The sequence below is a fragment of the Chlorocebus sabaeus genome, chromosome 14 (genome assembly GCF_047675955.1).
Source record: "Chlorocebus sabaeus isolate Y175 chromosome 14, mChlSab1.0.hap1, whole genome shotgun sequence".
Lineage (NCBI taxonomy): Eukaryota > Metazoa > Chordata > Mammalia > Primates > Cercopithecidae > Chlorocebus > Chlorocebus sabaeus.
In genome coordinates this window covers 44,329,610-44,342,681 of record NC_132917.1, presented here as the reverse complement: position 1 = coordinate 44,342,681, position 13,072 = coordinate 44,329,610, and the positions used below count along the sequence as shown (strand labels likewise).

The following is a 13,072-nucleotide window of genomic DNA, read 5'->3' as shown; positions in this document are numbered from 1 at the left end:
AGGCTGAGGCAGGAGAATGGCATAAACCCGGGAGGCGGAGCTTGCAGTGAGCTGAGACCCGGCCATTGCACTCCGGCCAGGGTGACACAGCGAGACTCCGTCTCAAAAAAAAAAAAAAAAAAAAAAGAAACCAACCAAAGACCTGCCCTTATAGTACCACAAAATTAACTACCTTCTCAAGCACTGCTTATTTTTGTTTCCTATTTGTTTCATGTGTTAAGTCTTATTTCCTCAAATAAGAGAATGTACTAACATTTTTAAATGGAAAAAAAAAAAAAAAAAAAAGCCAGAAACAAAAGTAGAAAATGTACCAGAGGTTTATCTTTCAGCTCCATCCTCCCACAGAGCTAGGAGTAAGATTAAAGTGATGGCAGAAAGAGGACACAGTTAGTACCAATATCATTTCTAGTGGACATTTCTCTGACAAATGATCCTTGGAAACCACATTATCATTAATTATGAATGAATCCAATGTCTAGAAAAGTTAATAAACAAGGCATTTCCTCCGTGAAAAGAATTGAAGCAAACCACATAGGCGAAAGTAAAAAAGATGAAAGTTTTGTATGCTGTTGCATTCCAGCGGGGAGTGGGTAGTTCCTGTGCATTTTCTCCCTGAAATAAACTTACATCATCCTCACTTGTATCAATTTTTAATTTTTTTTTTTGTAGAAATGGGGTCTTATTATTTTGCCCAGGCTGGTCTCAAATTCCTGGGTTCAAGGGATCCTCCTGCTTCGGCCTCCCAAAGTGCTAGGATTATAGGCGTGAGCCACTGTGCCCAGCAGATTAGTCCTTTAAAAAAAAAAATTTAAAAACTGGCTGGGCACGGTGGCTCATGCCTGTAATCCCAACCCTTTGGGAGGCTGAGGCAGGTGGATCACCAGAGGTCAGGAGTTCGAGAACAGCCTGGACAACATGGTGAAACCCTGTCTCTACTAAAAATACAAAAATTAGTCAGGTGTGGTGGCAGCTACCTGTAATCCCAGCTACTTGGGAGACTGAGGCAAGAGAATCACTTGAACCCGAGAGGTGGAGGTTGCAGTGAGCTGAGATGGCGTCACTGCACTCCAGCCTGGGTGACAGAGCAAGACTCTGTCTCAAAAGAAAATGAATAAAAATAAAAAATAAATTGTAGGTATTTTAAAATAGCCTTTCACTTTGCAATGAAGATTCTACCTATAACACAGACAGGTACAAGCCTGCATTCCCCTTTCTGCTGACCCATGTCTTGATTTTCCTTTACAGACAAGCTATACTTCCGCTCCTCCCATTCACTCACCTCTTAGCCCACTGCAATCTGGCTGCCACTCCTTCTTCCCTGCTGGAAGCCTCTCTGGCCAAAATCAATAATGACCTCTTTGTTGCTAAATTCAATGGACACTTTTCTGTCCCCATCCTAACCAAAAGCTCTGCAGGATTTGACATGGTTGGCCACTCTCTTGCTCTTGAAAGTTTCTCCTCCTTTGGTTTCTATGACAACAACTTCTGATTTTCTTCCTCTCTGGGCATTCCCTTTCAGTCTGTTTCAGTCTATATACCCAGTCCTCAAATTAGTGATCACCAGGAATCTATCCTAAATTCTATTATATTCTTTCTTTATTCCTCTTCTTAATCTCACCCACTCTCATGGCTTCAACTCACATTCATTTGAAGACGAATTCCAAATCAATTTCTACAGATGAGAACACTCTCCTGATCCCCAAACCTTCTCAGTAGCCAAAGGCCTATTGGGGAAGTTCTTCTAACTGTCCCACAGGCTCCACCCACTCAAAAATATCTAAATTGGAACCCATCCTCCCTCCCCATCCTCCCTCCCCATCCTCACCCTAATCCATTCTTCCTGTAGTCCCTGCTTCAGCAATACGTCAAACAAGCCGGAAACCATGACTCACATCTGACTCCCACCTGTCCCTTGTCCCTTATCCCACACTTTCGACAGCTTTCAAATCAATTTCCTTCTTCTCTATCCCTACCACCAATACCCCTAGTTTAAGGTCTCAATCTTTTTTCTATCTGAACCACGTCAACAGCTTCTGACTGGCTACCCTGCTCCAATCTATCCTCCATGAAAATATTGTAAAAATATGAATCTGAATGAAAAATGTACGGAGCTTGCAGTGAGCTGAGATCCGGCCACTGCACTCCAGCCTGGGTGACAGAGCAAGACTCCGTCTCAAAAAAAAAAAAAAAAAAAAAGAAAAATGTAAATTATTGCCATGCTTTCAGATAAGACTGTGTAATATGGTTTCTACTTACTTCTGTTTATTCTCTTGCTGCTGCCCCCTTTCTACCCTTTTCAGCAGTTCCAAGATCCCTCTTGCCAAGGTCTTCCATACATGCATTTTCCTCGAAACCATCCTATCTTACCTAATCCCACCCCAACCAAAACCCCCTTCATCTGGTTACTTCTTATTCATCCATTCTGCTTTAAATATCTTATTTAACAGACCCTAGTGCAGTATTTATTGTGTTTTCGTTTCATTTTATTTTGAGAGAGTCTCACTCTGTCACTTGGGCTGGAGTGCAGGGTACAATTATGGTTCACTGCAGCCTTGACCTCCTGGGCTCAAGCAATTCTCCCACCTCAGCCTCCCAAATAGCTGGGTCTACAGGTATATGCCACCACACCTGGGTAATTTTTTCATTTTTTATTTTGTAGAGACAAGTTCTAACTATGTTGCCAAGGCTGATCTTGACTTCCTGAGCTCAAGTGATCCTCCCAGCTCAGACTCCAAGTAACTGGGACTATAGGCATGTACCACTATACTCAACCAATTTTTTAAATTTTTGTAGGAACAGGGTCGCACTATGTTTCCCAGGCTGGTCTTGAACTCCTGGTTTCACGCAATCCTTCTGTCTTGGCTCCCAAACTATTGGGATTACAGGCATGAGCCACTGTGTCCTGCAAATATTTATTGTGTATCAAGTACTGTTCTAAGGGCTGTATGAAACATGAAGCACAGAAAGGTCAAGTAACTTGTCCAAGACCACACAGTCAACAAGTGGCAAAGCCAGGATTTGAACCTAGGCAATCTGGGTTACTAGGAAGACTTTTGTGCTCACACACTATCCAGTACATACCTCTATCATAATGTTTAACTAACTACTGGATTTTCCTCCTCCCTTGTCTATCTCGCTCACAAAACAGTCAGCTTCTCGAAGGTACAAACTCTATCTTCGTTGTCTTTGAATGTCTAATTCTTACCCCAGGAACTGCAACTGAACATACAGACATTAAATGTCTACTGAATGAATTAATGAGTTAGCAAAAGGTCATAATGGATAAAGCAAACATTTCTAAAACTGTGTTCTTGAAAGAGACAAACAGGCAGCCGCCTCCTAAGAATCTCCATACTTCTTTATTTGCACGTCACTTAATATTAATGCCTACAACCTCTTTGTAAAATGTTCTGTTTTATAGAACCAGAATACTCAACAAAACAATAAAAGTAACCAATCCAAGCTACCTTATGAGAAGGATGTCATACATTTTAAATTCACCAAAATAGCTTCATTTGATAAATTATTCTTCTTATTTTAGTGGTAAAATTACAGTTAGAAATTCTACTAGAGCCATGACAATAATTAGAATAGAGAGAAAAAGAATACAACAGTTGAATATCTTCCCATCCAATGTTGATTAGTCACAGAGAGGAAATGCCATTCTCAGAGCACATTTCTAATAACAACAAAAACATGGCCAAGTACAGTGTCTCACAACTGTAATTCTAGCACTTTGGGAGGCTGAGTTGGGTAGATGGCTTGAGGCCAGGAATTGAAGATCAGCCTGGCCAATATGGCAAACCCCCATCTCTATTAAAAATACAAAAATTAGCAGGGCATGGTGGCGCATGCCTATAGCCCCAGCTACTCAGGAGGCTTAGACACAAGAATCACTTGAATCCAGGAGGTGGAGGTTACAGTAAGCCAAGATTGCGCTACTGCACTCCAGCTTGGGTGACAGAGTGAGAGTCTGTCTCAAAAAAAAAAAAAAAAAAAAAAAGGTGTCTCACTCTGAATGAAAAGATGTCATACATATCCTCTTAATGGATAAAACTATATATAACAGAGATTAAAAGTCAATTTAGAGCACTTGTATGAGAGAACAGAGTATAAAAAGAAGAGGGTTCATATGCTATCAACACATGTGACCTTCTGGGTCAACAGTGAACACAGCGCCAGTAGTACGGTATCGTATTGGTCAATTACAGGTACTTGAATAGTGTCTACTACTTGTTGAAGATGTTACAGGCTTTTCAACAAAACACTTTAATGTGCCATGAAACTTTAAATCATAGCACACATCTAGTACTTCATTTCTGTCACAAGGGAGCATTCTGACTTTGAACTCTTTGGCTAAGCCTCCTTTTGCCTTATGTATACTTTCACAGTACCCACTTACTTTCTTTCCAATTCTTCTATTCCCTTCCTCTAAAATATTTGTCTCTTTCTTTTAAAATTATTGCTGATTTGTCCAATGATTATCAGGGGGAAGGGTCCTGACTAAATGACATAAACTTATCCTGTCCCTAAGGCTGAATAAATAAAGTAAATAGCCCAATGGTAAGAGGCTAGCTTGGTGGTCAAACAGGCTGGTTTTCATATCTCAGCTCTACCATCAGATACCATGCAACTTTAGACAAATTACTTAAGCCTCTCTGTATCTCAGTTTCCTCATATGTAAAATGGAAACAATATTCGCAGAACAGTTGTAAGAATTAAATAAGATGATGTATGTAAATTGCTTAGCATGGTTCCTGAAACATAAATGCTCAATAAATGGAAAATATGGAGGTGAGTGGTTACCTCAGACCTCACACCAGATTATGAGCACTGCCACAGTATTTTGTATTTTGTATGAAAGGACTCCATTTGCATAAACTTCCAGGATTTTGGAGTTGTTATTGACTGTAAAGATCACCAAGTAAAATCTTCCATTTTAGAAATCATTTCTAGGATTTCTTAAATCCTCCATGTCAAGCACTAAATAGGTAAGTGACTTGGTTCGGTTTGCCTGTCTTGTTAATGAGAAAGCCACAGTTATAAAAAAAAACTTTATCTTCTGAATTTTATTTAAAAGATTCAAAAGTAGTAATGAGTACAGTGAAAATATCATTGTATATCACTGTGAACACACATTCAAACTGTAGGTTAGTGTTCTCAGTTACAAACGGGAGCTAAATAATGCACACCTACGGGCATAGAGTGGAATAATAGACACTGGAGACTCGGAGGGGAGGATGAGAGATGAGAAATCACCTAATGGGTAAAACAATGTACACTATTCAAGTGATGCTTACATTCAACACCCAGACTTCACTACTACACAATATATCCATGTAACAAAACTGCACTTGTACTCCTTAAGTCTATTAAAAAATGAAAAATTTTAAAAAAACAACATATGTTAGAAAACCATATTACACTTCACCCTGAGTAAGCTAAACTGGTTCTGGTATAATGCCAACAAAGGAAAGTTCTCCATAGGTATACAAAGTAGGTCATATATAGGCCTCAGTTTTCTCTTGTGTAAAATGAGAAGAATAATTGTGTGATTCTCAGGACGATTACGAAGATGAAGTGAGGTGACATGTACAAAAGCACTTATTACAGTGCTTCACTCTGATGTCCCAAAGTTTACTGGGCTGATAATGATCTCTATTGTTCAGAGCAAATTCATCTATAGTGACATGAGTTTTCGACAAATCTTTTCCACGGCTGCCATTTAAAAAGCATTCTTTGGTTTAGAGCCCAGCCAGGATGTTTTGAAGAAAGCATGGCCTCAATGCTAATGGACTGGCTGTGTTCCAGCATCTTTTTGTTGGGGACTCTCCCTTGCAACCAAATATTAAATACAGATCATAGGTGACCCTAATAAAACTACTCAAGAAGGCAAATTTGACATCTTTCTTTCTTATGCATAAAACTCCAGGGAGTTTCAAGGCCTGTTGGTAATGGCCTATGGAACACAAAGGGCAACACGCACAATTCCCTTTAGAACTTCCAATCCTTCCAATCGTATGCATAAGCCATCTGCTTAGAGTCACCTGAACAATGAGAATTTAGAGTCTTCATGCTCAGGTTTCTGGAGTAAATTTATAAATACAATTAATGTGACATATAAGGCATGCCCACCCACTGCACGACACTGTGTAAAGCCCTATATCCAGTTCTTTGTCTCAGCAATCTGAGAGAATAAAGATCTTGCAGATGTGGGTTTCTGCCCCAATTAAACAGGACTGCATAATCTTGTGACTACATTATTGCCACATACTCTACCCTAAGCCCTAGAACACCACCTGGAATTATGTGGCTAAGTAGAATAGATGAGACTTTTTACAATAAAACACTGAAGAAAACTATTTTAAAAACAGTTGGTTTTCAGGTCTTGTAAGTTGTCATACGTTGTGTACAGAAGTTTAGGTAGATGAACATTCATGAATGAGTTGTTTAAAACTTTAGTCTCAAGCCCCATTCTTGGCAGTCTCTATGAAGATATACAGAGAATATACAGAACACCCACAGTTCCTTTGATAACTTGCAATTGTTCTCACTTTAAGTATTAAATGCCTCCTCAATCAATGTATGATACAATGTATCACTGGTTTAATCATCACAAAACAACTGGTAAAGAGGAACCTACAGAATTTGACTCATCCAGTCACTGCAAGCTTTTAGAGTATGCCTTTGGTTCAGAAAACAGTGGATAGATGGTCAATAGATCTTGGTAACTGACTTCTCTCATACCACATGAAATAGAAAAAAGATACAAGGAGCCTATAAATTCCCTGGGTTTGGTGTCTCCCTAAGAGCTCAGCTTAGTGATAACTTTATAGTAGACATTCTGTAATTGATTTAATTCCTTTACTATCCATCCATCTTCATATAAGAAATATTCCATTTATGCATTTTATATGTAAATGTACTCTTACATGACTGTTAGTCTTTTGTTTTGTTTTGTTTTGTTTTTTTAAGACAGGGTCTCACTCTGTCCCCCAGGCTGGAGTGCCACTGCACCACCATAGGTCGCTGAATCCTCAATCTCTCAGGCTTAAGCCTCAGCCTCTAGAGTAGCTGGGACTACAGGCATGTGTCACCAGGCCTGCCTAAATTTTTAATGATTTGTAGAAACGGAGTCTCCCTGTGTTGCCCTGGCTGTTCTCAAACTCCTGGGCTCAAGCAATCCACCCACCTCGGCCTACCAAAGTGATGGGATTATAAATGTGAATCACCCCACCCGGTGGCTGTCAGTCTTAAAAACATATATGCTGATGTTCTCTGTGCTGGTATTGGCTCTTTAGCAGTGTATTTCTGTGAATATGACTACACACACATTCCTTTTCTCCATAGTTCCCTTCCCCATTCCCTGCCCACATTTTAATATGACCTTCAATTCAGGCAGGTCAGAATGAATCTATCCTGTTTCAAAAATCCTAGAATCTAAAGTCTATCAGAACTCTACACTGAATGACGGAAGAATGGATAAAGACGCTCTTCACATAACACCATGACTTTTAACACAAAGAAGCTGGGTCTGGGACAAAAATGTATGACCAGAGTTGAAGAAGCCCCGAATGTCCTTGTTCTAGGATGTAAGTCCAAGAGGGAGCGGAGTTTACGGACATCATGTAGGACATAGGCTTACTTACTGAAGTCTGAGACTTTGGAGATCCCTAAGCCAATAAATAAGCAAAAGTATCATAATCTTCTGCCAAGAAGTATTTCTAAAATATATGAGCAGTTCAGGAGTTCGAGGCTGCACTGAGTTATGATCACCACTGCACTCCAGCCTGGGCAACAGAGTGAGACCCTGTCTCTAAGAAAAAAAGAAAAAAAAAATTTATATATACATTTTAGGTTGGTGCAAAAGTAATTGTGGTTTTTAGTTCAAGAGATTGTCGCAAGTGACTGGATGGGAAAAACTGAGTCTTCCTGCTGTGTGAGAGAGGTTCTTCTCTTCCCTTGGGGTGAATTATGTTTGCTACTCTGTACATTTTCAGGTCTTTTTTTTTAGGATTATAAAACTATAATCATAGTAATCTGGCAGAGAATTCCCCTGGGGGTTGGGGAGGCGGATGCTTGAGTGATTAGTCACCAAAGAGAGCCCAAAGAAGTGGACAGAGCTGGAAAACTAGTGAGAGAGCCTTAGGCATTCACCAGCTTCAGAAGATTCCAATCATCTCTTCTGGCAAATGAATAGAGAACATTTTTCTCCAACAGAAAGAAGAGCTTGGCTGATGTACCAGAAAGAGACATAAGATTTGAAAATAGAAAAAGGGGACCATGTTTCCATCTGATCTCGGAGGAAACAAATGTGGAATAGGCAAGATGTAAACAAAGATGTATTAGTTTTCTATCGGTGCATAACAAATCACTACAAATTTAGCAGCTTAAACCATCACTCATTTATTAGTTCACAGTTCTGTAGGTCAGAAGTCTGGTATGGCATGGCTGAGTTCTCTGCTCAGGGAATCACCAGGCTGAAATAAGAGTGGCAACCAGATTGAGTTCTCATCTGGAGGCTCTAAAAAAATTCTGCTTCCAAGCTCATTCTTGCTGGCAAAATTCGGCTCCTTGTAGTTGTAGAATCGAGGTCCCCATTTCCTCGCTGGCTGGCAACCAAGGGCCACTCTCAGCTAAAAAAATTCCTTGCTACATAGCTGCCTCCATCTTCAAGCCAGAAAATCCTTCTCCTGCTTCCAGTCTCTGACTTCCTGTCTCTGACCTCTAGACCCAGATTTAAAGGGGTTACATCATTAGGTCAGATCCACTCAGATAATGTCGCTGCTTTATGGTCAACTGATTTGGGACCTTAACTACATCTGCAAAGTCTTTCCAAAGCAGTATCTAGATATTGTATGGCTAAATACCTGGGAGAAGGTATGTGTACAGAAGGGCCAGAAATCTTGGGGGCCATTTTAGAATTCTGCCTACCACAGGAGACACCTGTTGTCAGGGCTTGTGGTTTCATGTGAGACCATGGCTTTCTAGCTTAGAAAGATAGACAAAGAACCAGTAAAGCACTTACAGATAAGTGGGTCTTGGACAATGGCAGAGCTTTTAAGGTTCTGGGTTCACAGAGAAATATAGAAGGGGCATGTCTTTGTCTAACATTCATCCTATGCCACCCAACAGAGTCAGGAAGGAGGCAGGAGGGGACTTCGAGCTGGTTGTCCCCATAAACTTTGCCAACACACAGAAAGCACATAGTAGGATGCTAAGGAAATACTTGTTGAATAAAAGAACTAAGCCCATCTGAAGGCAAGCATTAATTAACATTAGAATCACAAATCTGAACTCAGTATATTCTGTGCTTTTCTCTTTCTTCAGTTTCCCTAAATCTGCAGGAAGATGTCCAGGGTCAAGTTTTTCCCCACTCCTCTACCAGGATATTTAGAGTGATTAGTGTGCTTCTGGTGGCCTAGCAGCCAGTGGCAGACAGTACTGCAGGAGGGACAGTCAAGGACAGCTATCGTGATGATCCCTTTGCACTGCCATTTCAGCTCAAAACTTGCCCTCCCTTTTGCATTATAATTAACCAAATTTAGGCCATTAGAGACAAGGAAAGAGAGAAGGAGAAGTAATATTATTTGAACTTCTATGTGCCAGATATATTACATAAGCTCTTATTTAATTCTCACAATAACCCTATGAAATGGTTATTATTTCAAATGAGGAAACAATAGTACAGAGATGGCATTTGAACCTGGGTATTCCAGATCCCAAGACCCAAACATTGTACTAATCTTGTTCCATACATTGCTAACTTTTACACCTGTGATGATGATTTTTTTCACTGCCTTTTAAGTTTAGGTTCATCTTTCACCTATCGTATCTTTCTTGTTTTTTAGAGATGAGGTCTTGCTCTGTTGCCCAGGCTAGAGTGCAGTGACTATTCACAGGCTTGATCATGGTGCACTCCAGCCTCAAGTTCCTGGGTCTCAGGTGATCCTCCTGCCTCAGCCTCCGGGGTAGCCCCACAGGCATGCACCACCACGTCAGTATCATCTAACATTTTGTAAAGCCACTTCTCTTACTTGAACCCTGAATTCCCAGCTTGACCAATCCCTGCTGAGGTACTGTCTTTCCAACTACCAGCCTAGAACAGTTTTCACTCTTACTTCCGCTGAGCTTATTTCCAAGTGATTGCTAGAGGACCCAATAAGACTATTGATAATGTTCTACTAGAGGTTTGTGTACCTGGACACTGTCCTCTGAATCCTAGCACATTCACATTTTCTTTGAGGATACAGAAAACAACAACAACAAAAAACGTGAGCTTGAGATTTTTCTGCTCAATCAAGTTCTTCTCAACCCTCAAGACCCCTCAACACATTTTGGACACATTTTGCAGAGCCAAGCAAGCCAACCCAAGGGATTTATACTAACTCACCCTTAGGGATTTATGGTCTACGTTGTAAAGTAAAAACCGTCACTAAAAAGGCAACTTTACTGAGGGAGAGATGAAACCAACACGAAGTCATATGTCATTTTGTGGTATGGTCAGTCTCTCAGTGTGCACTACACTGTATCAGCATTAGGGAAAATTAAGTGAGAAAAACATTACAACAGCCCAGGGACACTTCTACCTAAATTTTGTGATTACATTTTAAGTGCTCTCTGTCACAGATATCATAAACTGATTAAATCATTTCATGCCTGACCCCTACTGACTATGCTAAGTGAAAAGAGAGGGCTATTAATAACTACCCATTTCTGACAGCTGCCCAGGGGCAACGCAGCCTTTTGCAGCAGTGAAATGACTCCCCAGCTCACTTACTGAATGCTGAATATTGATTCATATTATGAGTGTTGTCAAACACAGAGTGCAGTGCTGCAGATCCGTAGTGGCAGGTCATCAGGAATAGCATTAGCAAATGTCAGGTCAGGAATCAAAGGCCTGCTGGACTCTTTAGGGATGAGATTTATCGATTCCATAAAACGTGAAACAGATCAAGTACTTGTGATGATGGAAATGGTCGTGGCAGAATGAGGCTGAGCCTGCTCTGATGTAGACCTCAGGAGAGACACATCACACAAGTGACCACTGAAGAAAATACTAAAAGTTGGAATGCCCAGGACAAGGCCAACAGCGGCTTTGGGCTAAGAAGGAGATTTTAGGGCTAAATGTCAGATCTTAGATGTGAAATTGGTCATAGGTGTAGGGGTATGAGTGTGTGTGTGTGTGTGTGTGTGTGTGTGTGTGTGTGTGTCCTAGCAGTCTAAGATAGCCAGATCCAAAAGAATATGATCAGATACTGATGAATGTTACACACAAAAGATAACTCTGTATATAAAAGATACAGTTTGCTAATCTTACCTCTTAAATAAAATTTTTAAGATAAATTTACTTATAGTTTATTTTTTCTATTCTTTAATCTTAAAGTCTAAATTTCCCTTTGATAAGAGAAGGCAAAAAATATTAGAATCTTATAGCCTGCCGATCAAAGGATAACTCTAGTCCTGTTTTAAATGGGTTGATGATCCCTCCTTTTGAAGATACTTAAATTATATCTGGCTTCTGGATTTTCATCATTAAAATTAATATTTAATCAAAGGCTCCCACACTGTCACTCCATGCTTGTATTATTCTACAAGGTGTCCATTAAAACTGTGCTTTCATAATCCCCTTCTCCCCTCTGGTATCTTCATCTCGATACAGTTAAAAAAAAAAGACCGAGTCTATAAGTTAGAACACTGGATTCTTCTAATCCTTACTCTGCCACTTATCTTGTGACCTTAGACAAGTCACAACCTCCCCGTATCTCAATTCCCTCACCAGCAAACAAAAACAAAAACAAAACAAACAAAAACTGCATGTGTATCAGCTCTGAGAAAGGTTTTATACAGAGGATCAATAATAGATCATAAGTTCCATGAGGAAGAGCAGGGTACACACATATTATGACTCATTTTGATGTTCTCAATGCCAAGTAAAGAGACAGGCCTCAGAGTAGTAATTTACTTTTTAATTTAAATAAAAGATGGATATACTTGGGGACTGTAAAGGTTTACTAAATTTTATGTTTCTCTTATTATTACATGTTTATTTGCTAAGTGTAGTACTTGGTCTAGCATCACTGGGAATGTTTTGCTAATGGTGGTTTGCAGAAGCAATCCTTTCCTTTCACCTCTCCTAAGAGCAGGCCACGATGTTTTCTTTAATTTTGCCCCATACTGTGACAGAGCCTTGAGCTCTATATAAGGGAAAGCTAGCAGCTGCTAAGTTCTAATTCTGTTTATTATATTTGAATAGGTAAATGTAAGTTGGTTGTCATCTAAAGCTTGAAAGAGTTTCTGCTCTCTACGGAAAATTTGCTTTTTGGACCACTGTAGTATGTCCTCATTGATTAGTTTTTATCTAAAAAGTAAATTTCAGAAAATTAAACAAAATTATTCTTTAAAAAAAATTTATAATAACCTAGTCATCATTGGATTACATCAGATAATTCTACCTCCTAAATACAATTTTTAAAAGAAATGTACTTATAGTTTATTTTTTCTATTCTTTACTCTTAAAGTCTTTCCTCCGATAAGAGAAGGCAAAAAAATATTACAGTCTTATAGCCTGCCCATCAAAGGATCACTCTAGTCTTGTTTTAAATGGGTTGATGAGAGAAAATGAACAGGTGCTACAGGTTACTTAGCTGATCTAAAATTAAAGATTGATATTTTTCCTCTTGTTCTATTAGCCGACCTTTAGTGACATGTTAGCACTGGATAATGGTTGCAGCAGTTTAAGCCTCATGCTGTGATTTTTAACAGAAAGCCTAGCTAGAGCAGCAAACAATGACATCTCCCCAAAGCCAGTAACCTAATAAGGAAGCAGTTGCAGCCTTAGGCAGTTTGACTAAACAGCAAGAGAAATCTGACTTGCAATGTACTGACTCCACTTTAAAGACAATGGCCTGACTTAATTAACACTGTATTCGTTTGTAACTCAATCAATTGTAGAATTTCTGTCCTTTAACCATTGACTCTACCAGCTCAAAAAGAAAAAGAAAAAGAAGGCTCAAGCTGCTGGAAGTCTTGATTTGTATAAACAGGCATTTTTGAACCAGTGACAAAATAA

General features: G+C 39.6%; 1 protein-coding gene across 2 annotated transcripts in view; it reads right to left on the bottom strand.

The window, feature by feature from the left end:
• CAMKMT (calmodulin-lysine N-methyltransferase) overlaps positions 1–13,072 on the bottom strand; it is a 418,274-nt gene that overhangs the window by 215,440 nt on the left and 189,762 nt on the right. The window lies entirely within an intron of this gene.